Here is a 27,896-nt window from a genome sequence, read left to right on the forward strand (position 1 = left end):
TAACAAGACAGTTACAAGAGGTATGTCAGTAGCAATATTGATCATTAAATTTGACTCTGTCTGCAGATACAGTTGGAATGAGGGTAATAATAATAATAATAATAATAATAATAATAAATTTTATATTAAACTAGGACCATACAGAAATACAGAAGGCAAGTCTAATGAAGACAAATAATAACAAGGTGATAGTAGTTGGAAGGAAGACGATAATAATAAGATTAGCGACAATAATGGTAGCAGCTCGTTAAAATTAAGATTCTGTAGATGTTCTGTAGATGTTGATGGTATTGCTGAATTTGTATATTTTTATATATTTGTGCCTTTTTTTTTTTATTGCGTTCCGGTAAAATGGCTCTCACCTCGGTTTCTGTCCGTCCGCACTTTATTCTGTCCGCGCTTTTTTCTGTCCGCACTTTTTCTGTCCGCACATTTTCTGTCCGCACATTTTCTGTCCGCACTTTTTCTGTCCGCACATTTTCTGTCCGCACTTTTTTCTGTCCACACATTTTCTCTTCGCACTTTTTTCTGTCCGCACTTTTTCTGTCCGCCCTCAGATCTTAAATGGGGTTAGAGGGCTACAAATTAGTATGTTGGTCATCCACCCTCCAATCATCAAACTTAGCAAATTGCAGTCCTCTAGCCTCGTCAGTAGTTTTTACTTTATCCAAGGTTGAAGTTAGCCATAATCGTGCTTCTGGCAACGATATAGGAGTGGCCACCACCGGGCCGTGGTTAAAATTTCATGGTCCGCGGCTCATTCAGCATTATACCGAGACCACCGAAAGATAGATATATTTTCGGTGGCCTTGATTATACGCTGTATCCGCTGTACAGTAAACTCGATTGCGCCGAATAAACTTCGGCGCATTTTTTACTTGTTAAATATGTAAATCAAATAAAAAGCTGAATTTCTTCGTCGTGTTGTGAATACTTACACCGCTTGAAATTCAGACTGACTTTTCGTATTTCATAATCACTGTTTACAGTAAACATTGTTGATCTTGCTGTTAATTTCTCATCGTAATTATTTCTCTCAACTTGACTCTAAGCTTTTATTCCAATCAGGGGAAGGTTCCAGAATCCACCTTGGCTACCACCGACCACCAGCTAGCTACTGTAATGCCTAAATCAACTACGGGCACAATGGACCATCGACGGATGGTCTCGTGTTTGTCAATTTTTAACAGAGGTCATTCACATTCTCAATTGATCCCTGATCCACTTTGTCTGTCGAGAGCAACCCGATTTGCTGAACAGCAGAAGCACCAATATGCAGTAAATGTTTCGCGTCGCTGTCGAACTTCTCTAAAGTTCCAGAGGTCCTTCATTCCTCACACCGTTGGACTGTGGAACAGCCTCCCTACTGAGGATGCCGTGCAGTTGGAACTTCTTCAGAAGTTCAAGCGAAGATGCATTACATTACTACCATAATACAATTCTCCTTGCATTTCAGCAATTTATTTACATTTATATCTATTTATTAATTTGTTAATATATTTTTTTCTTTTTTTTTTTAATAAGTGAGGTCGCTTCTTTCTGTAATTCCCTTCACCTCCTCTTACTTCTTCTAATGAGCACCATATTCTTTGAAAGCTTGAACTTCAAGTCAGTGGCCCCTGTGGGCTTGCTCCATATGAATAGGGTTCATCTTCTAAATGATAACAATAATAATAATGATGTTCATTTTGCTTATCAATTACTCGATATGGACAATATTCCGTTAAAGAAGACCCTATCATAGAAGGTGATGACGGCTTTCGAAGTGAGGGCTTCTGTGTGGCTGTCTCTGATACTGATTCGGGAAACCAACCAGAGTAGGAAACAGCATTTCAGACCATTTTCATCACCTTAGTGACCGCTTAAGGTCTTCACTTCGTAAATTCCCCAGTCTTTTAATGTGCTCCCACAGCTCAAGCATTTGAGGTTCGATTATAATTTCCCTAGCCATGACATAACCTTACTGTACTTAGTATACAAGCAGAGTTGGATTAATTAACTGCATTGAATAATTTTACTACTAGGGAACAGTAGGGCCTGGAATTTTCTCACAACCTCGTAACGGAATCGCATTGCTTCCAGTTCAACGGCATTTCTTGATAGGGACCATCTGTAAATGGCTATCAAGGGTCAGCTGAATATACGTATATAAGATATATAATATATATATAGATCGATAGATCTATATACGTGTGTACCTGCAATTGGGTGTCTTATGTATAATCAAATATACATTTGTAAAGATGTGGTTACTACCACCAGCAGGTACAGCGACACAAAGAATACCAAACCACTTTAAAAGATACTTTTACTTTTGATCTCGCCCGAGATCGAATTACCCTATTCCGGGTTTTTTTTTTTCCTCGTTTCAAAACAACATTTCCCGTTATTCCAAACCCATCTTCCTTTTCCTCCCTGAATACGTGGGTGGAAGTGGGAAGGAAGGAAGGAGGAGGAGGAGGAGGAGGAGGAGGAAGGGAGACTAGAGGGAAAAGGAGGGTGACAGGGAGATTGTGTGTTGCGAAGGACAGCGTGACGTTTACGACCAGCCTCGGAAAGTTGCGGTGAGTCGCACTGCTTTTGTTAATTACGCTGTACTCTTCTCTCTTTCTCTCTCTCTCTCTCTCTCTCTCTCTCTCTCTCTCTCTCTCTCTCTCTCTCTAATATAGTAGGCTTGAAAAGAAAAATATATATATATATATATATATATATATATATATATATATATATATATATATATATATATATATATATATATATATATATATATATTATATATTCATATAATATATATATATATATATATATATATATTATATATTCATATAATATATATATATATATATATATATATTATTCATATATATATATATATATATATTATATATTCATATAATATATATATAAAATATATATATAATATATCTTATAATATATACATTATATATGTATATATATATATGTGTGTGTGTGTGTGTACACACTTCGATTTGCACATGTACTAAAACACATAATTATTTCACAATAACTCACGGTTTTCATTAAAAAAAAAATCATGTCCATCATGAAAATCTGATGAAGCGAAAATAAAAGCACAAAAATAATGAAAAATAAACTATGAGAGTTCTCTTGAAGCGATGTAAATGGCTGTCTGAATAAAAAAAGGGGAAAATACTAAATTGCCGTTGGATTGCAGGGTGGTATTTGCACGAGTCATTTCAGAGCGTTTATTTTTCACGTCAGCATTATCCCCCTTCGAAAGAAAAATCATAATTCTGGAACCAAAACGTCTGAGAAATTTTGTGGCATGCACACAATATATATATATATAAAGGAGCTTCTCTCCAGGATGTTTTCTGTACATTCTGTTTCGTACTTAATTATATAAGCGTCTTTTGCTGTTTTGATCTTTGTAATAAAAAGGTTAACGATAAAAACAACGTCCGCATTCAATGATATTTCCTTCAACGGATGCTGCTTGTGATAAATGTCTGTTAACGAAGTAACCTCCCTCTCTCTCTCTCTCTCTCTCTCTCTCTCTCTCTCTCTCTCTCTCTCTCTCTCTCTCTCTCATTCTAATAGCCATTCCCTAGGAAAACCTAAATAAAATGGACTGAACTAACGAAAGTTATCCTACTTGCTACAATACATTCAGAATCTTAAGATAACACTAGGAAATCCATCGCCACACTAAGTAATCTGTACATGGAAGTTTTGAAGGCATAATATTATGTAAATTTATTCTACTCAATGGAACTGGCTATGATATCTTGGCAACTTGATATGTATTTAGCTGGAAGACACAAATGTAAACACTGTCTTTGACAGATTAAATATAGAGAGGTAGAATGAATGGGAAGAGTTTGGTTTCTGTGAAGACGAGATGAACACAGGGATATGTTGGCACATTTTGTGTTATTGCTCCTTGAATAGAATGTGAAGTAATGAATGAAGTCTCAGTGAGGAGGTTCAGTCCAAAGGTAAAAGGAAGTCAAATTTGTTTGGTATATAAAAATGTTGACTGGTGCTCACACAGACGCATATATATATATATATATATATATATATATATATATATATATATATATATATATATATATATATATATATATATATATATATATATATATATATACAAGCATTTCAAAAGTTTATATATTTGTTTCAATAGGGAAGGATGAGCAGAAAATAAGGGCAAATCTACCAAAATAAGCTTAAACGGAACCATATTCATTATTTTTTCGACCGTTAAATCAGGCATCCGGTCTCTCTCTTTTTTTACATCCTAAACGAAGAGGCGTAATATATTGCATTGTTGTTGTTCCTATTTGAGACTTCCATTTAATCCCCTGCAGAACAACAACAACAGTTCGTCTGCTATCAAGCAGAGGCGCCGAGTGTTTATGTCTCCGGTTGAACGATCGTCTGGTGTCTGACGAATCCTGTCTGATGGCTTTCCGATAGAGCATGAACTGACTCTTATAATAAGAATAAGAATAATAATAATAATAATAATAATAGTAATAATCTTATTTTCAGCACGAGGCCATATACATGGAATATACAAAGTAGAGGCGTTACAATAGATACACAGAAACTAGATTCTGGCGTTAAAGTGATAAAACGATAATTGGCAATATCCACAGTTGCTGAGGTAGTGGTAGCAAAAAAGAAAAATAGTAATTGTATATTGGTAGTGACAGTGTTACTATTGAGAATAATAACAATAAACATTAACAAAAAGTACTTTTAAAAAATGATAGCAATTAAAAACAGATTGCCAACAAACTAAATTCCGTTTTTACTGTGCTGCCCGCGAAAAAAATTCAAAATAAAACGGCTCGAGCCTTCTCTTTAGAAAAATAGAACAAATACCATATAATCTCGCCGTTTAGATACTTGAAATCATAACATCCACGAATCTGTTTATCATTTTAACCGGAAACTAGACTAATTTCGACGCGACAACAGTAAAAACGAGGAAAAATAAATCAATATTTTTCAAAAGCGATTCCCGTATAGGGGGTAGTACCGTCAGTGCACCACATGCGGTACGTTGTGGGCGTCACTTAAGGTTCTTTGCAGCGTCCCTTCGGCCCCTAGCTGCAATACCTTTCATTCCTTTTACTATACCTCCGTTCATATTCTCTTTCTTCCATCTTCCTTGCCACATTCTCATAATTCTTTTATAGTGCAACTGCGAGGTTTCTCTCCTGTTACATCTTTATAATTTTTTTATTCTCAATTTCCCTTTCAGCGCTGAATGACCTCATATGTCCCAGCACTTGGCCCTTGGCCTAAATTTTATATTCCAGCCCATTCCATTCAAGGGTGATAAGATCAGAAGATGTAACATCGTCACTTTTAAGTATGAAATTCTTTTCTGAAATGTAATTGTATTATTATTTTATTCGTCAGCGGAGGGTTGACAAAGTTTTGACTGACGATATATTTCTGTATATTTCAAATTAATTCCTAATGGAATGATGCATTCTCTCTCTCTCTCTCTCTCTCTCTCTCTCTCTCTCTCTCTCTCTCTCTCTCTCTCTCTCTCTCTCTCTCATGCATCCACGGAATCGTTTTCCAGTATTATTTATATGTGACTCCGTCACATATATATATTTAATTATATATATTATATATATATATATATATATATATATATATATATATATATATATATATATATATATATATATATATATATATATAAAATTATATATATTATAAAGCTATGGAGAACTTTGTTTTGGAGCCTAACGAGATAAGTGACTTCATCCTCAAGCAGAAACAAATAAAACCACAAAAGCCTTCAAGAATCATAGATGAGATGAAGAAATGAATTGGCTATCAGTTATTCAAAGTTTAGCACAGCGATAACATGAAATGAATAAGATAAAATAATAAAAAAAGGAAAAATGCGCTGATGTTTCTTCGGCGTAATCGAGTTTTCTGCACAGGTTAAAATCAAGGCCACCGAAAACAGATCTGTCTTCCGGTGGTCTCGGTATAATGCTGTAAGAGCCGCTGCCCATGAAACTTTAACCACGGCCCGGTGGTAACCTCTCCTACATCGTTGCCAGAAGCACGAGTACGACTAACTTTAACCTTAAATAAAATAAAATTAAAAACTACTGAGGCTAGAGGGCTGCAATTTGGTATGTTGGATGGTTGGAGTATGGATGATCAACATACCAATTTGCAGCCCTCTAGCCTCAGTAGTTTTTAAGATCTGAGGGCGAACAGAAAAAGTGCGGACGGACAGACAGATAGGCATCTTAATAGTTTTGTTTTACAGAAAACTAAAAACTGAGGCAATACTCAAAGTAAATCATGGAAAAGCGGAAGCAGTAAGAATCGAAAATGCCTAAAGGGATGAAATGACACTCCAGAAAGGATTAATGAGGTTCAGTCTCATAAATAATTAGGACAGGCTGAATGAGATTGATTGAAATTGCATATGAGAGCAAGATTAAACATAGTCTATTGTTCTTATGGTCAGGTCGACAACGTGACCTCATTGTGATTATGGGACGCGGGTTCGTTTCCCGCTACCGGATATCATAATTGCTTCATATTTCTTGCACTTGGAGCCAAGGCTTTGTAGTGACAAGCGTATCCAAAAAAAGCGCAAAGAATTCGAGAAGTTAAGAGGGCATTGGGGCTATTACAATTACATAGGTATCTGGTAAAAAGTGACCAATAGGTTCTATATTTAGCCTATTACGTTCGGTATTCCCATAAAGACACGAGTCATGGTAAGACAATGAAAATACTTCAGGAGTATTTTGTCAATTTGAGATTGAAGCTTCAAGAACAATATTATGAGTTAGATGGCAGGATGGAGTAAGAAATGAATGGAACCATAAGAGAAACCACAGAGGTTCCATATATAAATGAGATGATGATGATACCGGGGCGTGGAGATGGCTTGGACATGTCCTTCGGTCACCTCCTGGGAGAATGGCGTCAGCTGGGCTTTTTGAACACCAGAAAAGTTGGAAGACCCAAACCTATTTTAATGAGAACTCTGAGAAGGAAGACTGAAGAGATGTGGAAGATATAGCACAGGAGTGACTTAATTCCACAGAGGCCCTTTGCAGTGTTCCTTCGGCGCCTAGCTGCAGCACCTTTCATTCCTTTTACTGTACCTCCTTTCATATTCTCTTTCTTCCATTTTACTTTCCACCCTCTCCTAACAATTGATTCATAGTGCAACTGCGAGGTTTTCCTTCTGTTACACCTTTCAGACCTTTCTGCTGTCAATTTCCGTTTCAGCTCTGAATGACCTCATAGGTCCTAGCGCTTGGCCATAGGCCTAAATTCTATATTCAATTCAATTCACCGAAGGATTCACACAATTGCTAACTGCTGACAAACAGACACAGAAAGTTGCTGTTCAGCTGTAGTTGCATCCTCAGTATTGACAGACTCGGCAATCACGCAGTCAAGTCTTGAATAATTGGACAGTTTTTCTAAACAGTGGTTGGGGAAATCTGCTCCATTTGCAACCTTTCACTTTTAAAATCCGCTTTTTCCTAGAATTCCTCCCATCTTTAAAACACTTAAAATTCACCAATTTAGAATTTTTAAGTAAGTCAGTCATCCATTCATGCACTTGTGATATTCTTTCTTCTAAGTTTTCTCAAATAATTTAATCCGTTCTTCAAAACTTCCTAAAATTCTTTCAGAATTATTAAGAATTCTATTTTTTAATCTACCCTTCAGACACTCATCAAATTCTAGAGGCTGTTAAATTTCCCTGATTATATCCAGTTCAGATAACAATGATCATCAAAAGAAGCTATTAAGGAAGAAGAAACATGAACGACATGACGCACATTACTTTCAGAACTTCTTTGTAATTTTGCTCAAAATTGAACGCCGTTTTTGTGCGGGGGTGGGTTGGGTTGTTAAGGGTGGATAAGTGACCCATTAAATCTCGAGCCGAAAGATTGGGAAACGTTAGCATAACGGTCGATGTTTGTCCTTTCCTTGCTGAGGTCGATTCTTATTGGCTTTTTTGGGAAAAGGCTGTTTTATGCTCAAGAGAAAATATAGACCGCCGGTGACCAGGTTATTAAACCTTCTCTCCTTCTCTCCTCTCTCTCTCTTTCTCTCTTCTTTTTATATAATATTTGAATACCAGCAAGGCATTTTGTGGGCAACCCTAATTATATTGACTGCCGACAATGCATTCTGTTTGCACAAGTCATTATAGGCCTTGTAGCTCCGTTTACAAAGTCGGTTTTTTTGCGGGAGTCCAGCCACCCCTCAGCCGCTCACGTTGGCGTCAAGAGAAAATCCAAACCTTACGCAAAGATGCAGGAAAGAAGACCATTCCGTAACCTCCATATGCATCTGGGTTTCAGCTCGAGGAACAGTTCAAATCCAGCCTAATCGTCCATCTACTTGCGGTCTAATTTCCTCCGCGCCGATCCCCACCCACGCGATATATCCTTCCACTCCATCAAGCAAGCAGGTCTTCTCTTCCAGGTTCCAGGTTCCTGGTTCCATGGGAGTTCCCGGATGACGGCACGAGAGAACGACAGAATAACAACAACGGGCCCCGTCGAATAAAGGCCGCCATTGAGCGGGAAAGAGGGCAAAATGTTTAAAAATGGGAGAAATTTGTGAATAAGAGGTTATGATGGCAAGTAGAGGGTTAGAGGTGGGAGGGGTACTGCGCTCGCTCCGCTGGTCGTGACAGCGGTTTTATATGTATAAAAGAGAGAGAGAGAGAGAGAGAGCAAGCTAAAATCATAAAAAAAGTTGAAAATGTACGTACAAATCTCAGGGATATTCCGTAGCAACGTAACGAAGTATAAAAAGAGAGAGAGAGAGAGAGAGGCGGCCGGGGGGAGGGATGGGGGTGGGACCCCCAGACACAAATTGAAGTGTGGGAGAGTGTGGGAGGATCAGGAGGGGAAGGATGAGGACACATTTTCAATACATAAATACCCACATACCCTGGTATATAGGGTATATAAAAAAGGGGCGATGGAAAGGCGGGGGCGGTGGCGGTGGTGCCGCGGATAAAGAATGCGAAGAAGGGCTGTTTCTTTTCTCCTCCCCCAACCCCTCTCTCTCTCTCTCTCTCTCTCTCTCTCTCTCTCTCTCTCTTCATCTCTTTTTCATTTTTTTCTACCGATGACATTTTCATCATCGGCAGTGACGCGTTTGATCGAGTCGGACGCCCAGATTCTCGACGAAGACTTCGAGAGGCCGTCGGCTGCAGCAGTATAGCAACCGTTCGAAGGCCCCTCCCTCCCTCCCTCCCTTCCCCGAAAGAAATCACGTTCTGTTTCACGATTCCCTTCGCTAGAGCATACTAGGGACTGACGTGAGCCAAGTCTGTCCGAAGGTTGAAGGTATTGCGAATTCGGCTGTCTTGTACACTGTTTTGTGCTACTGCTAATGATAATGGCTGTTGACATAATGTATTCCTACCTTTTTTCGTCTGGTTTGAGATCTCGTTATTCGGGAGCCGTCGCTTTTCTGAAGGGATTTCGTTGTTTGTTTGTTTTCCAACTTTAAGTAGGGACCGCATGTTATTGTGGTCTCTAAGGTACATCTTCCCGTATACATACATACATACTTACATGCGTATATGCATACATACATACACATATATGTGGTGTGTCTACAGTATATGAAAGTACAGTATATATATATATATATATATATATATATATATATATATATATATATATATATAATATATATATATAAATAAATTTCTGACTCACGTCGGGATCAGAACCCAGGTCTCTCAGGTGGAAAGCAAGGGTGTTATCCACTGAGCCATACAAGTCTAAAAGAAGTTGGAACCTGAGAGCAACTGCACCAAAAGGAATTACCTGGGCAAGCTAACTGCTTGCATGCCAGCGAGTTTTCCCCAACTTCCCGACTCAGCAATGACCCAATAGACAACATTTCATTCGAATTATCCTTCTGAGTGAATAAGATAGAAATCATCAACACACAATCACGTGTGGAACAGAAATAAATTTCTGACTCACGTCGGGATCGAACCCAGGTCTCTCAGGTGGAAAGCAAGGGTGTTATCCACTGAGCCATACAAGTCTAAAAGAAAGTTAGCTTGTTGGTAATTCCTGGGTGCAACTGCACTCAGGTTCCAACCTTTTGACTTATGGCAGTGGATAACTGCTTTCCACCTGAGAGACGGGGAGTTTTCCCAACTTCCGACTCAGAAAATGTTCCACAATTGTGTGTTGATGACATCTTATTCATTCAGAAGGGATAATTATCCCTGTCTGAGTGTCATTGCTGATGGGGAAAAGATACATCAATCATCTTGCCCAGGTAATGGAGTGCAATTGTCTCAGGTTCCAACTTCTTTAGACTTGTATGGCTCAGTGGATAACACCCTTGCTTTCCACCTGAGAGACTCTGATCCCGGTGAGTCAGAAATTTATTTCTGTTCCACACGTGATTGTGTGTTGATGATTTCTATCTTATTCACTCAGAAGGGATAAGCCGAATGAAATGTTGTCTATTGGGTCATTGCTGAGTCGGGAAGTTGGGAAAACTCGCTGGCATGCAAGCAGTTAGCTTGCCCAGGTAATTCCTTGGTGCAGTTGCTCTCAGGTTCCAACTTCTTTTAGACCTGTATGGCTCAGTGGATAACACCCTTGCTTTCCACCTGAGAGACCTGGGTTCGATCCCGACGTGAGTCAGAAATTTATTTCTGTTCCACACGTGATTGTGTGTTGATGATTTCTATATATATATATATATATATATATATATATATATATATATATATATATATATATATATATATATATATCTTGAATGTTTGCATCCTAATCTGAACATTTCGATCCTACTGCTTGCTGTCAGAATCATCCTATGAAGTGTTTTCAAGTCCAGGTCTTCGCCCTCCAAAGCCTCATTATAAGCCATCTGGAGCTTTACGAGATCGTGAATATTTTTCGGCGTTACTCGAGGAAACGTTAAGGTTTTTCATCACTTGTTCAGATTTCATTTCCTATAATGCTGTATGAAACACTCAGCTACAACCGAGCAGCGTTCAGTTGCTCCACAGATGCGGTCAAGTGAAGGTGCGTCGGCGACGCCTCCGGAAAGCGCTGCCAGACGCACGAACCATAGCAAAAATTAACCTTAAATGAAATACAAACTACCGAGGCTATAGGGCTGCAATTTGGTATGTTTGACGATTGGAGCGTGGATGATCAACATACCAATTTGCAGCCCTCTAGTCTCAGTGGTTTTTAAGATCTGGGGTGGACGGATAGACAACTAGCCATTTCTGTAACAGTTTTCTTGTACGGAAAACTTAAAACAGGGTTTTCTGCTTGGGGAAATGTGTGCTTATTCCTTTAAGTATTTCCACTGTGATTCCAAGAGTCTTATTGTTTTTGTCTCTGTGTAGAAATATAACACTAAACTTTTGCGCTCTCAGAATTGTTAAATATTGGTGTGCATATTAATAGGCTTGATTATTATTATTATTATTATTATTATTATTATTATTATTATTATTATTATTATTATTATTCTGAACTTTTGCACCCTCGAAATCGTAAAATACTGGTTCACATATTAGTAGGCATGACTATTATTATTATTATTATTATTATTATTATTATTATTATTATTATTATTATTATTATTCGCACGTAATATTATCCTTGTTCCATGCCCTCAGTGAGTCCTTACACGAGAGAGAGAGAGAGAGAGAGAGAGAGAGAGAGAGAGAGAGAGAGAGAGTTAAAATTGCCTTGAACTTCGGAGATTTAAGGATTAATTTCCTCATCATTTGAACACCTTACGCAGAGCAATTTACTCAGGAGTTCCGAGAATCCTTCGTCAGCGTAGCACCCAATTCAGGACATTAATAAAGATTATTCGAAGATTCTGGCCATCTAAATATCAGTTATAATTCCCGATCGTAAGGAGGAGCCGTACTGTATTCAAAAGCAAATGTGCTTTTTTTTTTTTATTTACAAGTAGACTTACTGTAGGCCTGCAATCAAGTAGATCTTCTAGTGAGAAAGAGAAGAATTAAGAGTATTTAGTTAGTGAGTTTCTTTTAATTTCCGTATTATTTCTGCATGAGTATTCTTGTCTAAAGGAACATAGAGGCTTCCTTGTAACCAGCTCACGGGCATTTTCTGAATATTAGATAATCAGGAAAATTCTACGCGCCCCGCTTATTATTATTATTATTATTATTATTATTATTATTATTATTATTATTATTATTATTATTATTATTATTCATTCCTTTTACTGTACCTCTGTTCATAATATTTTTCTTCCATCTTACTTTCTACCCTCTCTAACAATTGATTCATAGTGCAACTGCGAGGTTTTCCTCCTGTTACACCCTTTAAACTAATTTACACTCAACTGCTGAATGACCTCATAGGTCCCAAAGCTTGGCCTCCGGCCCAAACTCTATATTCCATTACCATTTCCTGTTTCCATTATTATTATTATTATTATTATTATTATTATTATTATTATTATTATTATTATTACAAAGCAAAGTTTGTTATTAGCCGAGCAGGTTTCGAATGTTCTGAGGAATCTCTTCTCTTGAAGTCCTTTGGGGGGGGATTTTACTGGGGACAATAATAAGAAAATACGAACAATAACAATTTCATAACTGAATCCGCATTTCTCTTCAAAACCAACATTGGCGGTGGGCGGACAAATTCCTTCATGCCTCGTCGAATCCCTTCTGAAGAAGACTGCATCTCGGGCGAGCCGGTAATCCCGTGGCTTAGAACCTAAGTGGCTTATCCCTTCACTTACTGGAAATTAGTTCCTTTTAAACGGGAATTCCCCAGTTGTGTGCAGTTCCCATCGTAAACAGTATGCAAATATACACCTCTCTCTCTCTCTCTCTCTCTCTCTCTCTCTCTCTCCTTGAGAGGGAGATGGGTTATCGATGGAAAACGCTTTCGGTATACCTGTACGTTCCCACCGGATGGTCTCTAGTCTTGTAGCTAACGAACGTCCCTTGCATTTGGAGTTATTGTGCTCCCCTTTTGGAGTGTAAACCTTCATCTCCCCTCCTCCTCCCTCCCATCTCTCTCCCCAACATCCCCTTCCCAATCCCTCAGGCTTTATAAATAGCTTCTGTAGAAATTCTACGTCTTCTTTTATTATACTTGAAATCTCGACGATAGGTGTCTCCAATGAAAGACATATAGGCTACACTGTTTGTGGATGAAAATGATTCACACTCACACATACATAGCTTATGAATGGGAAACAAAGAAATAGAATGATTATCAAGAATGTTTCTATGACCATAATCGGAAAGGAAGGAAAAATTAAACGAAGGAAATAAATTAATCTCCGATCTTGGCTTGATACCTGACAGATTTCATTATTTGGCTGATTTATTTAATGACTGCGGTAGTTATCCCAACAACTTTGGTCACCGAAGTCAAGTCAGACATTGCGATAATTTTCTAAAACAATTTTTTATGCTAAAATGAATTGTAATTTTGTACTCATGAAACTTGAAACTACTCAATGCAGTCTGACCATTATTGCTTTGACCGTTATATCGATTCAGTTTTTTTAATGTTGATTGAAATTTCAAAGAAATCCGATGCTATTTCTTTCAGTTCTTGCCCTAGTAGGAGTTTAGCGCCGTCAGTGCACCTCATGGCGTGCACTGTAGGCATTACTTAAGGGTCATTGCAGCGTCCTTTCGGCCCCTAGCTGCAACCCATTTTCATTCCTTTCACTATACCTCCGTTCATATTATCTTTCTTCCATCTGACTTTCCACCCTCTCTAACAATTGTTTCATAATGCAACTGCGATGTTTTCCTGCTGTTACACCTTTCAGACCTTACTGTCGCTTTCCCTTCCAGCGATGTATGACCTCATAGGTCCCAGAGCCTGGTCTTTGGCCTAAATACTGTATTCTGTTTTGTTCAGTTCTTGCAGTCGTAAGCAGTTCTCTTTGCTATTATTACTTAATCTTCTCCTTTTTAATGTTTTTATTTTTCTGAAGCATATCTATGAGTATATCTTGATCAGTATCACCGTAAAAGAGAACTATTAAGGAGATGGCTATTTGTCTGTCCGTCCGCACCTTTTCTGTCCGCCCTCAGATCTTAAAAACTACTGAGGCTAGAGGGCTGCAAATTGGTATGTTGATCGTCCACCCTCCAATCATCAAACATACCAAATTGCAGCCCTCTAGCCTCCTCAGTAGTTTTTATTTTATTTATTAAAAGTTAACCATGATTGTGCGTCTGGCACCGCTATAGGTACCAACAACACAGGCCACCACCGGGCCGTGGTTAAATTTTCATGGGCCGCGGCTGAGAGTTTCATGGGCTGCGGTTGAGATTTCATGGTCCTTGCCTGAGAGTTTCATGGGCCGTGGCTGAGAGTTTCATACAGCGTTATACGCTGTATAGAAAACTCGATTGCGCCGGACACTTCGGTGCATTTTTTACTTTTTTTTCTTTAACAAATGCCGTCAGGCGGCTCCTGGTGACGTCACCTGCTGATGTTAACGCCTGCTCACTTTGTAGAGTTCTCGTGGTCTCATGAGGTGTGGCCCTCGGTCTCAAATCACTCTAAAAGGTAACCACAGATTTTATCTGGCTTTGATATATATATACGGTGTATATTGTATACATATATGTGTGTGTGTTACCCTTCTGCTCTAAGTGTTTCTTTGTGGGACGAGTTTCTGGTTCAATGACCACTCTGCCACAGAGAGTCAAGGTGATGCTTCAGAATGGAGCAGAGTCATTTCATCATCTTCAGCTGGTTACAGCGTTGCCCCGAAGGAAGAGGAGAAGCCGCAACTCTAAAGGCAGAAGGAAGAATAATTACCGAATTGGGCGCTCTTGTTGACAGTTCAAAAAAATGTTAAGCACATACGTGGGTATCAGCGACAAAATGACATTTCCTAGAACTGTTACGTATTGTCCAGACGGAAAAGGAAACGAGACCAGATAGTTTCGGAAGCAAATGTTTTCTAGCATCAACGCAGTCCAGTGAGTGATCCTTGGAAAGAAAAACATATAAGCCAATCAGTCTCCGGATCCATGACCTGGTTTCATAGTTATTATTATTATTATTATTATTATTATTATTATTCAGAAGATGAACCATATTCATATGGCACAACCCCACAAAAGGAGCCATTGACTTGAAATTCAAGCTTCCAAAGAATATTATGGTGTTCATTAGGAAGAAGTGAGAAGAGGTAAAGGGAAATACAGGAAGAAGAGATCTCACTTACCAAAAATAAAGAAATAAATTAATGAATTAATAAATAGATAAAAAAGTATTAAAATGTAAGGAGAATAGCATTAGGGTAGTAATGCATTGCATCTTCGCTTGAACTTCTGAAGAAGTTCCAATTGCGCGACATCCTCAGCAGGGAGACTGTTCCACAGTCCAGCGGTGTGAGGAGGAATAAAGGACCTCTGGAACTGAGTAGTTGGACAGCGAGGCTCATTTACTCTGCATAGTAGAGCTGCTGTTCAGCGAATCTGGTCGCTCTCGGAAGGAAAAGGGGATCAGGGGTCGATTGTGACTGTGAAAGATACAGGATAATTCAGAACTTATTGACTGAATGCTCATCAATACTTGGTGCTACCTTGAAACCTATGCGTCTTCTGTACTTGAGTTATTTACCATCTGACGTGGTTTGAAAAATGAATATTGTTCAGGTTTCCTGAATATACAGGTTTATAGCATTAACGCCACATGTTTCAGAGATTTTGTTCTAACATTTTTTAAATAATGCTTCCCCTAAATCAGCAGCTTCTAGGGAATTTTTCTCCTTGACAAGATTGTCCGACGTGGCGGTTTCATTTCACCATCATTGTATATTGTCACTGAGACTCTCAACAAAATATATATTAGTTCCATAGGCTCTGTTTCTACAGCGAACCTCCTTTGGTTCATGTAGTACCTGCACCCCATAGTTTTTTTTTATTTTTCTTCATTGACAATAATTATCCGCAGCCGGTATCACTAAAGCTAATCCTCATTGGTTGCTAGGCACAGGTTATACATTGATATGACAGCAGGTATTTAACATCAGGTTCAACAAATAGACTAAAGGTAAGCAACTCCCCTTGCGGAACATCAAGGCGCCGCGCGACTTGGGTGACCTGGTACGTACCGGAAGTCTTTTCGGACCTTGCGCTGTATAACTATAGGATTGTTCTCCTGGGGATATCACTGATTGTCGATACTCATGAGGTCATAGGATTTGTTATATCGCCGTAACTGGCCATACGCGACTTCCTTACTTACTCGGACTTGCATTGCTGTTGCTGTTTTTAGATCTGGGTGTATATGTATATGTATATATATATATATATATATATATATATATATATATATATATATATATATATATATATATATATATATATATATATATATATATATATATATATACATATATATATATATATAGATATATATATATATATATATTTTTTTTTCGCATTTTCATTGCTCAACTTTTCCTTTACCTCATATTTGATTTTCCAATCTTTGTCAGCTTGATGCAAATGAATGTTTTAATAATAATAATAATAATAATAATAAAGATAATAATATCAGATTATCAGGCTAAAAAAAATATCAAACTTCTGTTGTTCCATGTATACTGAAACGTCTTGAAAAATAAAATACATCGTGAGTCTTATAGGGCGTCTAATATCCTAAGGAGTTACTTAAAGTGAAGTACTCGAGAAATCTACAAACCGCCTCATTGCATTTAAACAGCACTTGAATACTATTTCTTTATCAGTAACTGCGATATAGCGCCCAAATGACGGAAATTATAGCGATAGTAATAGTTATAACGTAATGAAATCATTCGTTCGTTCGGTTTTGTGATAAGATAAACATATCCTATTTTTAGTAGCTACGCCTCTCGACTTTAGATGCTCTCTCTCTCTCTCTCTCTCTCTCTCTCTCTCTCTCTCTCTCTCTCTCTCTCTCTCTCTCTCTAAATATAAATATAAATATATCCTATTTTTAGTTGCTGCACCTTTCTCTCTCTCTCTCTCTCTCTCTCTCTCTCTCTCTCTCTCTCTCTCTCTCTCTCTTGATAACATATCCTATTTTTAGTAGCTACACCTCTCGACTTTCGATGCTCTCTCTCTCTCTCTCTCTCTCTCTCTCTCTCTCTCTCTCTCTCTCTCTCTTGATAACATATCCTATTTTTAGTAGCTACACCTCTCGACTTTCGATGCGCTCTCTCTCTCTCTCTGCTCTCTCTCTCTCTCTCTCTCTCTCTCTCTCTCTCTCTCTCTCTCTCTCTCTCTCTCTCTCTCTTGATAAACGTATCCTATTTTTAGTAGTTGCGCCTCTCAACTTTCGATGCGCTCTCTCTCTCTCTCTCTCTCTCTCTCTCTCTCTCTCTCTCTCTCTCTCTCTCTCTCTCTCTCTCTCTCTTGATAAACGTATTCTATTTTTAGTAGCTGCGCCTTTCAACTTTCGATGCTCTCTCTCTCTCTCTCTCTCTCTCTCTCTCTCTCTCTCTCTCTCTCTCTCTCTCTCTCTCTCCAGGTGCTGTTCCATTCCAACCAGTCCCCCCTTTTATGCCAATGGGAACCACAGGACACTCAACAAATTACCGACAACCGATGGTTTTCGGTTAGGTATAGGCGACCCGTCATAAAAATCCTTGTAGAATACAAGGCGGGGTTGGAGGGGGTTGGGGGTGGAGTTGAGGTTCAAAAATGAGAGAGAGAGAGAGAGAGAGAGAGAGAGAGAGAGAGAGAGAGAGAGAGAGAGAGAAGAAATGAAAGTATTCTCAAGATTAAAAAGAAATTTGCTGTGACATTAAAAAATATATATTGAAGTATGGACTTAGAAAGCTGGATCTGTAGAGTAGCCCGTCATGTTTCCAAATTTTATATTTCCTTTTGTGTGCGTGTGTGTGTGAGAGAGAGAGAGAGAGAGAGAGAGAAGGAAGATGAGACGTTTGTCAGGAAGAGAGACAGAATGAATATATATATTTACTACCTCGGTAAAGGAAAACTATCATGAAAAAATCTAGAACAGGCATTAAACATTCTGGAAGTCCAGCCTGGTGCAATATCACATCTTCCCAGTTATTTCCATTGCTTCTTCATTTGTAGAGAGAGAGAGAGAGAGAGAGAGAGAGAGAGAGAGAGAGAGAGAGAGGCAGGGGCAGGGTGGGAGTCTGCGTGGGTGGAAGGGCGTGTGTGGGGTAGTGGGTTGTGGGGGGACTTTGAGAGGAGAGAAGAGATATGACACAAAGTAACCGAAAGGGGACATCCGATCAAAGGCGGTTTCGAGAATCTGTTCCTTTAGTGTGGGTGGAGGAGGAGGAGGAGGGGGAGGGATAGGGGGCTACACCGGTGCCGTTCGAAACGGACAAAAAAGGAGAAATAAAAAGAAATTAACTCTTGGTACGAAAAAGGTGAAAAAGAGTAATTCATAAAATGAACAACTGAATTTTTTGAAAGCATCAGGAAATAATCATAATTGGGGTCTCATAGTGGCTTTAATGACTGAAAGGGATCATACGCAAGGAATATTTAATTGTTAATAATAACCAATGAGAGAGAGAGAGAGAGAGAGAGAGAGAGAGAGAGAGAGATAACAGGGCTGCCGTGCACTCAACCACCTGGCCGGTCGAATTCTTTAGCGAACAATACACGACATACGTTCATCAAATTTACATAATATAGAGTCTACGCGATTTGGGTTGACTAAAGGACGCTTATGAATAGTGGCAAAAGAGAGAGACTCTTCGTCGGAGCTTTTCAAGGGCATGTTAGGGCTGTTTATATCTCGACGGTCTTTGCCCAGACAACCAGGGGAACTTTGTTTATCCCCTTGTTCCTCTTCTTCTTCTTCTTATTTTTTAGGTCCAAGTTTTAGTTTTTTTTTTTTTTTAGAGGATATGTCATAGTACCGCAGAAACACAAAACACCCTGGTATGTAATTGTAATCAAACATTAAGACGTTTACGTCTCTATGTTTATATATGTATATATATATATATATATATATATATATATATATATATATATATATATATATATATATATATATATATATATATATATATATATATATATATATATATATATATATATATATATATATATATATATATATATATATATGTATGTATGTATATATGAAACTTTTTTTCATGCGAAAGCCATTTGCAGAACCCAGGAGTTCTTTAAGTTTCCAGAAGACATTCTTCATCCACCGCGAAGAATCAAAACCGGTGAGAATCTGACAGGCGTCAGTCTTTAGTAGTAATGTCAGTTCGGGAAAGAATTTGTCGATGTAATCAAATTTCATTTGATCAAAACCTAACGTTCAATTAAATGTTCTCAAAGTTTAGGAAGCATTGAGATGATGTTTGTGAAGAACTGCTATTTTTAACTCCTTCGTGAAAGTGTCTTGGTTTTTGATAGAAAAGAAACAAATATGTGTTTTGAAATAAGCGTTTGGGTCACAGCGCAGTGTTTTGAAATAATATTAAGAAGGGTTTTGTAGGGAGATGGTTTCACAAATAGCTGTAATGGTGTTTATTATAACTTGTTGATAAAGGGAAGTTGTTTCTTTATAACGAGTACTATTAAAACTACTACTACTGCTGCTGCTAATAATAATAATAATAATAATAATAATAATAATAATAATGAAAATCGAATCCCGTAGGGGGTTAGTGCTGTCAGTGCACCTCACGTGGTGCACTGTAGGCATTACTCAAGGGTCTTTGGAGTGTCCCCTCGGCCCCTGGCTGCAACCTATCATTTCTTGTACTGCACCTCCGTTCATATTCTCTTTCTTCCATCTGACCTTCCATCCTCTCTAACAATTGTTTCACAGTGCAACTGAGAGGTGTACCTCCTGTTACGCCTTTCAAACCTTCTTACTGACGGACAATTTCCTTTTGATCGCTGAATGGCCTCATATGTCCCAGCGCTTGGGCTTTGGCCTAAGTTCTATATTCTATTTTATATTTTAATAATAATTGAAGGATAAAGTATATATTTTTATATATACTTTGTAGATCTATTTCTGCAGAGAATATTAACTTTTTCGTGAAGTATTTGTACAAAAACAAAAATATAAGAGCAGGAACGGTCTGATGTGAAACAGACATTGTTTTGTGGTTTGTCTTAAAGGAAGAAAATGACAAAACTTAATAACTGATAACTTGGCTACTGTGGCAACCTCTCCTATTATCTTCGCGTCTCTCTCTCTCTGCAAGGCGTCACAATTGGCTGGAGCAAAGGGAAGACGTTAATCCTATTCTCAGGCCTATAGATGTTAATCGTGTTTTGCTTTGGGTCTCTCCGAAAGGTGCTTTACTCTCCCGAGGCGTAATACGCGTGAGAATATGATTTCGGATTCATTCTCTGCTTGTGCAAGCGAGATATAGATAGATAGGTGGATAGATAGATGTATAACTATCATTAATTTTCAGTATTTTCTCACGGAAAAACGAGATGTCATCTATTATAATAAAATCCGAGTGGATATTGTTTGTCCTCCCCCGAGTGACAGTAGGGGAGACATGTCACAGCTACCAACCCCGGCAAACCGGTTTGTCCGCCCCGCGTAGAGGCGGGGTAGGTATGGGATCGGGAGGGTAGGGGAGACATGACACAGCCACCCACCCCCTGCAAACCAGTTTGTTCTCCCAGGATGGGGGAGGGGTAGGCAGGGGAACGGTAGGGAGGGGAGGGGAGACATCTGCTCTCCTCCTGCAAACCTGCTTGTCCACCCCGGGTGTGGTCGGGGTAGGTAGGGCATCAGGAGAGTTGGGAGACAGCTGCGCCAGGTTCCAGCTCGCGTAGCGCACACCAACAAGCTCACATCATATAATGTCTTGTTAAGTGCCAAAACATTGAGTGCTAAATAAAATATTCAATTGGATTATTTCTGAGAGAGTTAGCTGGTATTCTTGTTATTCACTGATTTGCAAAGGAAGAACTGGCCAGTTTTGAAGCTATGATGCTGGAACGCTTTCAAGAGAAATATTTAGAGAGAGAGAGAGAGAGAGAGAGAGATGAATTATTGTCTTGTCAGTTTGTTATGAGAAAAGAGTGTAATTTTGTGGCTAATTCATAAAAGTACTATATATATATATATATATATATATATATATATATATATATATATATATATATATATATATATAAATACTGTACATACATACATACCTACCTATGTAAAATATAATATATATATATATATATATATATATATATATATATATATATATATATATATATATATATATATATATATAATATATATATATATATATATATATATATATATATATATATATATATATATATATATATATATATATGGAGAGAGAGAGAATTAATGTATGAATTATTTATGAAAAAGAGAGGACTGTTGATCATGAATTTCTAACGAATAAATTTCTAACGAAGAAAACATTACAACTGTGAATCAGCTCTTGTTACATTGAATATCTTTCAAGGGATATAAATTTTAAACACTCAGAGACTAAATTTTGTAAGCCAAGAAATGAATTTACATTTTGTGAGAACATATATTTACATATATATATTATATACATATATACACGCGCACACACGTATATATGCATATACAACTATAAGATATTTGTTGTTATAGCAGAATTCCATCTGATAGAGGTTGCCCACAAAAATACGAAAGAGGGTAGAATTTCTGGTGCTATATTTCGGAAACTACTATTTCCCTCAAAGGACAGATAATCCTGTCTGTTTCATGGCCAAACTTTATTACTGTATATGAAAAAAAAAATATATATATATATATATACATATACAGTATATATATGTGTGTATTTATATATTTATATATAATATATATATACATAATGTATATATATATGTATATTTCTATATGTGTGTGTATGAAAGTATAGAAGTTAATTAAAAAGTGAAGGAATAGAACGGCTTCAGGAACTGACTGAATCTCAGTAGAGACGCTACGGTATATTAATGATCAGCAGCTGAGCTGCTTTCCAGGGTGTATAAGGTTTGTGTAAATGAGGAAAAAGTTCCATGGGAATGGGCGTTATGGATCATCGTCCCTTTGTATAAGAAGAATGTGACAAAGACAACTGCTGTAATTATTGGTGCATATTATTACTTCCAGTCCTTGAAAAGGTGGTGTAGATAGGTTTTAATTGAAAAAGTAAGACAGATAGTAGAATAAGTGAGAGAGGAAGAGCTAAGTGGGTTTAAACGCAGGAGTAAAAATGTGCTTCGAGTGGTTGCTATGAAACATTTGTGAGGGAAGATTGAAAGCGAAGGAAAACAGCTTTGTGTTGCATATGTGGGCTTAGAAAAGCTTATGAAGAGTAACATTGCGGATGATGGAAAAGTTGATCCCGTAGGGGGTTAGTGTCGTCAGTGCACCTCACGGGGTGCATTGTAGTCATTACTAAAGGTTCTTTTTAGCATCCCCTCGACCCCTAGCTGCAACCCCTTTCATTCCTTTTACTGTACCTCCGTTCATATCTTCCTATCCACCCTCACTTAATAATTGTATCACAGTGCAACTGCGAGGTTTTCCTCCTGTTACACCTTTCAAACCGTTTTACTGTCAAATTTCCCCTCCAGCGCTGAATGACCTCATAGGTCCCAGCGCTTGACCCTTTGGCCTAAACTATATATGTATTCCATTCCATTCAGTGGAAAATTTGATTCACTGAGACCACTTTGAGTATTGCTTATGATAGCGAAGTATTTGTTTGAGTGATTCCATGTCTTATGTCTCCATCGGCGTTTCATGTATTGAAGGATGGAGGGATTCTGGAAGAAAAACGGTCATAGATTTAGGAGCAGAGCTGAGAGAAAGGGAAGGTGGTCATGAATGGAGTGTGGAATAGTTATGTTTGATGACAGTGAATGAACTGCAGAGACCGGTGAACAAATTTGAAAGTCATTGTATGAGGAACATGTAGGCAGTACGTATGAACAAACTTAAAGCTTTGGGAACAAATTTAAGCCAAGATGACAGAACAATCGACATCAGTAAAGATGAAAAAAAGACAAAAAATTAACAAATAGATAAAACAAGCGCCATTTAACGTGGAAGAACGCTTTCCAAGGTCGACTTAAAATGGTAAACAACCTCTCTGACCAAACGCTTGAGTAACGGCGACCTTAACCCACTCCCGTCTTCCAGGGCGGCGCTGCTGCCACCTCCTCCTCCTCCTCCAGACTTTCTCCCCGACTTCAGGCTCCTCCTCCCGTTTATTCGCGACTTCCTTTTTGCGCGAAGTGGGTCATCTCTCGGAAAGGTACTCGAGTCAAGGCTGCCTGTTCACAATAGGCAGAGCGAGTCCCAGGAACGGGAGCAGGAGAATAATGAGTCGTCGTCTTCTGCTTCTTCTCGAGTCCTTTGGAAAGGGGTTGCGTGTTTTGCCTGTCGAGGGTCGAGAGCTGTGCGTGGAGGCGTTGCTTTTCTTCTCGACTTCCTGTTGTTTTAGGTTTAATGGCCCCTTGCTTGAGGAGCTTTTCTGTGCTCTCTCTCTCTCTCTCTCTCTCTCTCTCTCTCTCTCTCTCTTATGCTTGGTTTATATGTATGTATATATATATGTATATATATTATATATATATATATATATATATATATATATATATATATATATATATATATATATATATATATATATATATATATTTATATGTCTATATTATATATATATACATACATACATGCATGTATGTGTGTCTATGTATACCTTTTCCTCTTAGAGGTGGGGTTAGCTCCAGACATTGTTAAATATTTAGCTCCCGGTAAATCTTTTTTGATGAGGTTGCAAACCCCGTGCACCTCATTATGACCCTGGCTGCGACCTGCCATAGCCTCGACCAACTGGGCACGAAGGATTTTACAGGAAATGATCTGAAAGGAATTTCCTTCTGCGGGATCAAACTTTGGTCGATCGTTGCGAAACGAGATTGTTAACAAATGATATATATACATATATATATATATATATATATATATATATATATATATATATATATATATATATATATATATATATATATATATACATACATACAGTATATATATATTTATTTATTTGCGGAAATAACATGTTTATGACATTTTACGTGAACGCATGCTTAACTTTATCGACAATTATACAATTAAGAAGTCTTTATTGTCGGTGTATAATTATCTAAATCTTCCTTCTTCTTTTCTTTTTTTTTCTTTTTGCATTTGGATTCATTGGAAGCTCGTTGAAAATACTTATATATTTTTCTTCCACTTATTATTAACAATAATATTTTTGCAGCGGTATCGACGAAAACACCAGGATTTGCATCAGAAGACATCAGATATATTCTCTCTCTCTCTCTCTCTCTCTCTCTCTCTCTCTCTCTGTTAGACTTTCTTGAGTGTAAACTCCATCCTCGAAGTTCAGGAGAACTTGAACTTTTTCTCTCCCTTACTACTTTTATTGAGAAGGTTCTTCAGCGCAGTTCGGTTTACCTGTTCTTCCAAGGCCGTCTTTCGTCGGCATCAGATCGTTCATGAAATATATAAGGAATCATCGAGGAAACGGGAATGCGCACGCGCAAAGGCAGCATTATGAATAACAGTGACTTTCTCTTCTCTAAAAATTAAAAAAGGAATTAAGACTTACTCCGAATAAATCCCTAAAGCTAACATACTCTGCGGTTCCATTTGTTCAAACGTGCAAATTTCGATAATGACTGTGCAAATACTGACGCCAAGAGAAGTGGCACCACTGGTGGCCTGGCGGCTCTGAACAATTTGGCAGCGCCGCACTGGCTCCCCGGAATGAATGAGAGCCCAAAGGGTTAACGAACGCATTCAAGGACCCGACCGCAAAACGAGAAGCGTGGCGCCCTTCGCCCATTCATTAATTCATTCATTCAGAAAATTGCCTACTCGTTCATTCATTAGCAGCATTGTTGACTATTATCCGGGTGTGGCAACTGTCGCAGTTGTACTGTATACCGTGTAGCATTATCATATTTCTTACGAATATTCTTGGTCTCCATCCGTTAGTTTTATTCTGACTTATTAAGTGAGAACCAATTTTATGTAATAAATCACTTTCTCCAGGTGCTTAAGAAATACAAAAAATAAGAGGAGTCGATAGAAACAGTATTTCTTACGTAATAAGGGGATTGTTCAACCAACTTATATCTAATGAAAAGAAGTCTCGGGAGAAAAATGTAGACGTCTGTAGGTTGAATATTGTTTGTGGAGAGCGTGTGAACTAAAAAAAAAAATTATTTAGGAAAAGGTGAGATACGACAAAGATTTGAAAAAGAAAAATTATAGCGGACTTAAAATCTTTTGGGATGGTTTTGGCAACCAGAGTTTGGAAATTTTTCATAAAGAAAGGGAGAGCGGTGGAGTGCAAGTAATTTTGCACTAGAATGGAGGAGCTTGGCGCAGTTTGTGTGTGTGTGAGTGTGAATGAGTGTATGGGGCTGGCATACTGCTGATGAGCCGCCTTTGAATGTAGATACAGGGGCTAATGTATATACATACATATATGCATAAACATTAAGGTACAGTGTCGTTTAAAAGCCAATCCGTTCTACTTCGGGAATATCACCGAAGGGGAATTATAAATGTTAAACGATTCGTCTCCCGGCTACATAATCGTTTAACAATTATATAATTCCCCTTCGGTGATATTGCCGAAGCAGAGCGAATTGGATATTAAACGACATTTGTAGCTTAATTCGAGAATAAGAAAATATATCACGGTAATGTGATAAAAATTCATATATCTTTATCTGTCAATATATATATATATATATATATATATATATATATATATATATATATATATATATATATATATATATATATATATATATATATATATGTGTGTGTGTGTGTGTGTGTGTGTGTGTGTGAGTATGTCTGAGTAAGTGTATGTAGGTAAGTATATGTGTGTATAGTGTATTTTTGTATTAAATGAGCATGTCTTTGCCTAGGTCATAATATACGTAAATATTTTTTATAATTTTAATGATCAGTACCATTTTACGACAAACGCTGAAATACACCTGTCACTACTGCTACCACAGTTATTATTATTATTATTATTATTATTATTATTATTATTATTATTATTATTATTATTATTATTATTATTACTCGTCTTTCAAGGCTAATCCGCTCGATCTCTTTCATAAGGGTTACCGGAAGAGGCCGTTGTTTCCCACATCAAAGACTAGGCAATAATACTCCCACCTCCCCCCCCCCTCCAACACCACCACCACCACCACAAGCCTTTCCCCCTCCTCCCCTCCCCTCATCTCTCCAATATCCTCCCTCTCCACTTCCTCCCCTTCCATTATTAATGCGGGGAGGAAAGCAGAATTTTCGCAGACCCTGTACAAGTGCCTGATTGAGTTTCCTGTAAAAGAAAACTATTAGAGAGATGGCTATTTGTCTGTCCGTCCGCACTTTTTCTGTCCGCCCTCAGGCTAGAGGGCTGCAAATTGGTATGTTGATCATCCACCCTCCAATCATCAAACATACCAAATAACAGCCATCTAGCCTCAGTAGTTTTTATTTTATTTAAGTTTAAAGTTATCCGTGATCGTGCGTCTGGCACCGCTGTAGGTGCCAACAACTCAGGTCACCACCGGGCCTTGGCTGAAAGTTTCATGCGCCGCGGCTGAGAGTTTCATACAGTTATACGCTGTACAGAAAACTCGACTGCGCCGAAGAAACTTCGGCGCATATTTTACTTCTTATATAAAGCATTCGTCGTAGGGCTATGCTACTTTAGAGGAAGACACAACTTAGACACAGAGAACGAGTCGTGATTGGAGCGTGCATTGGTTAGTGTTTGCAGATTTAACGAAATGTAGGAAGAAAGTTAAGTATACCTTAGTTTAACCAGACTACTGAGCTGATTAGCAGCTCTCCCAGGGCTGGCCCGAAGGATTAGACTTATTTTACGTGGCTAAGAACCAATTGGTTACCTAGCAACGGGACCTACAGCTTATTGTGGAATCCGAACCACATCATACCGAGAAATGAATTTCTATCACCAGAAATAAATTCCTCTTAATTCTTCAGTGGCCGGCTGGAGATTCGAACTCGGACCCTGCAGAGTGCTAGCTGAGAACGGAACCCACTCTCCCAACGAAGAACTAAGACCAGAAACCTGTGGTAAGTTCACAGTGAAACGAATGAAATCCTAAGCAAAGGGTTTGACCAATGAACCTTACTATGTTCAGACTCGGTCAGAAACCTTTGAGGTGCGAAAGTCCGCCGAAGGTTTTTTCAAATGCTCACGAGAGAAGATGGCAAGGGGCGGGTAATGGTTAAACGTGCCACCATTTGATCATGCCTCACAGTTTTAATTTTGGTGACCAGGTGAAGGTATCGTTTTAGAAAATGAGAATTAGGTGATTTTGGCCGTGATCCAGGAAACGGTGATGTCAGTATAACTGCAGAGGTGGCTGAGAATGGGTAGTTTTGGAAACAGGCAGCTAAACCGCACAAGCCTATGTTTACAGGGATTTTTTTGTTTTTAAGATAGTTTGGTGAAGAGAGAGAATGGTATTGATAGCTGCAGGAAAAGATGAGCCATTCTGAAAAGTTGAAAAGGAGGTGAAGAGGGGAAACCAAAGAAGTGCAAAAGTAAAAGGACCTTGATAATCAAGTCGAGCAAGAATGCTTGGAAAATATTGGTGAGTAGTGCACAGCATATGAGGAGTCGATGAGATGTTAGTGAGCATTCTCGAGAGGGCATTCAAGCAGTTGCTGCTACTGAAAGCTTTGTTCACGGGTGTTCACTGTGATTCGGACAAAAAATGAGTGATACTCATATCTACCCGTTTGGTTCAGTAA

This window comes from Macrobrachium rosenbergii, chromosome 26, assembly GCF_040412425.1.
Source record: "Macrobrachium rosenbergii isolate ZJJX-2024 chromosome 26, ASM4041242v1, whole genome shotgun sequence".
NCBI lineage: Eukaryota > Metazoa > Arthropoda > Malacostraca > Decapoda > Palaemonidae > Macrobrachium > Macrobrachium rosenbergii.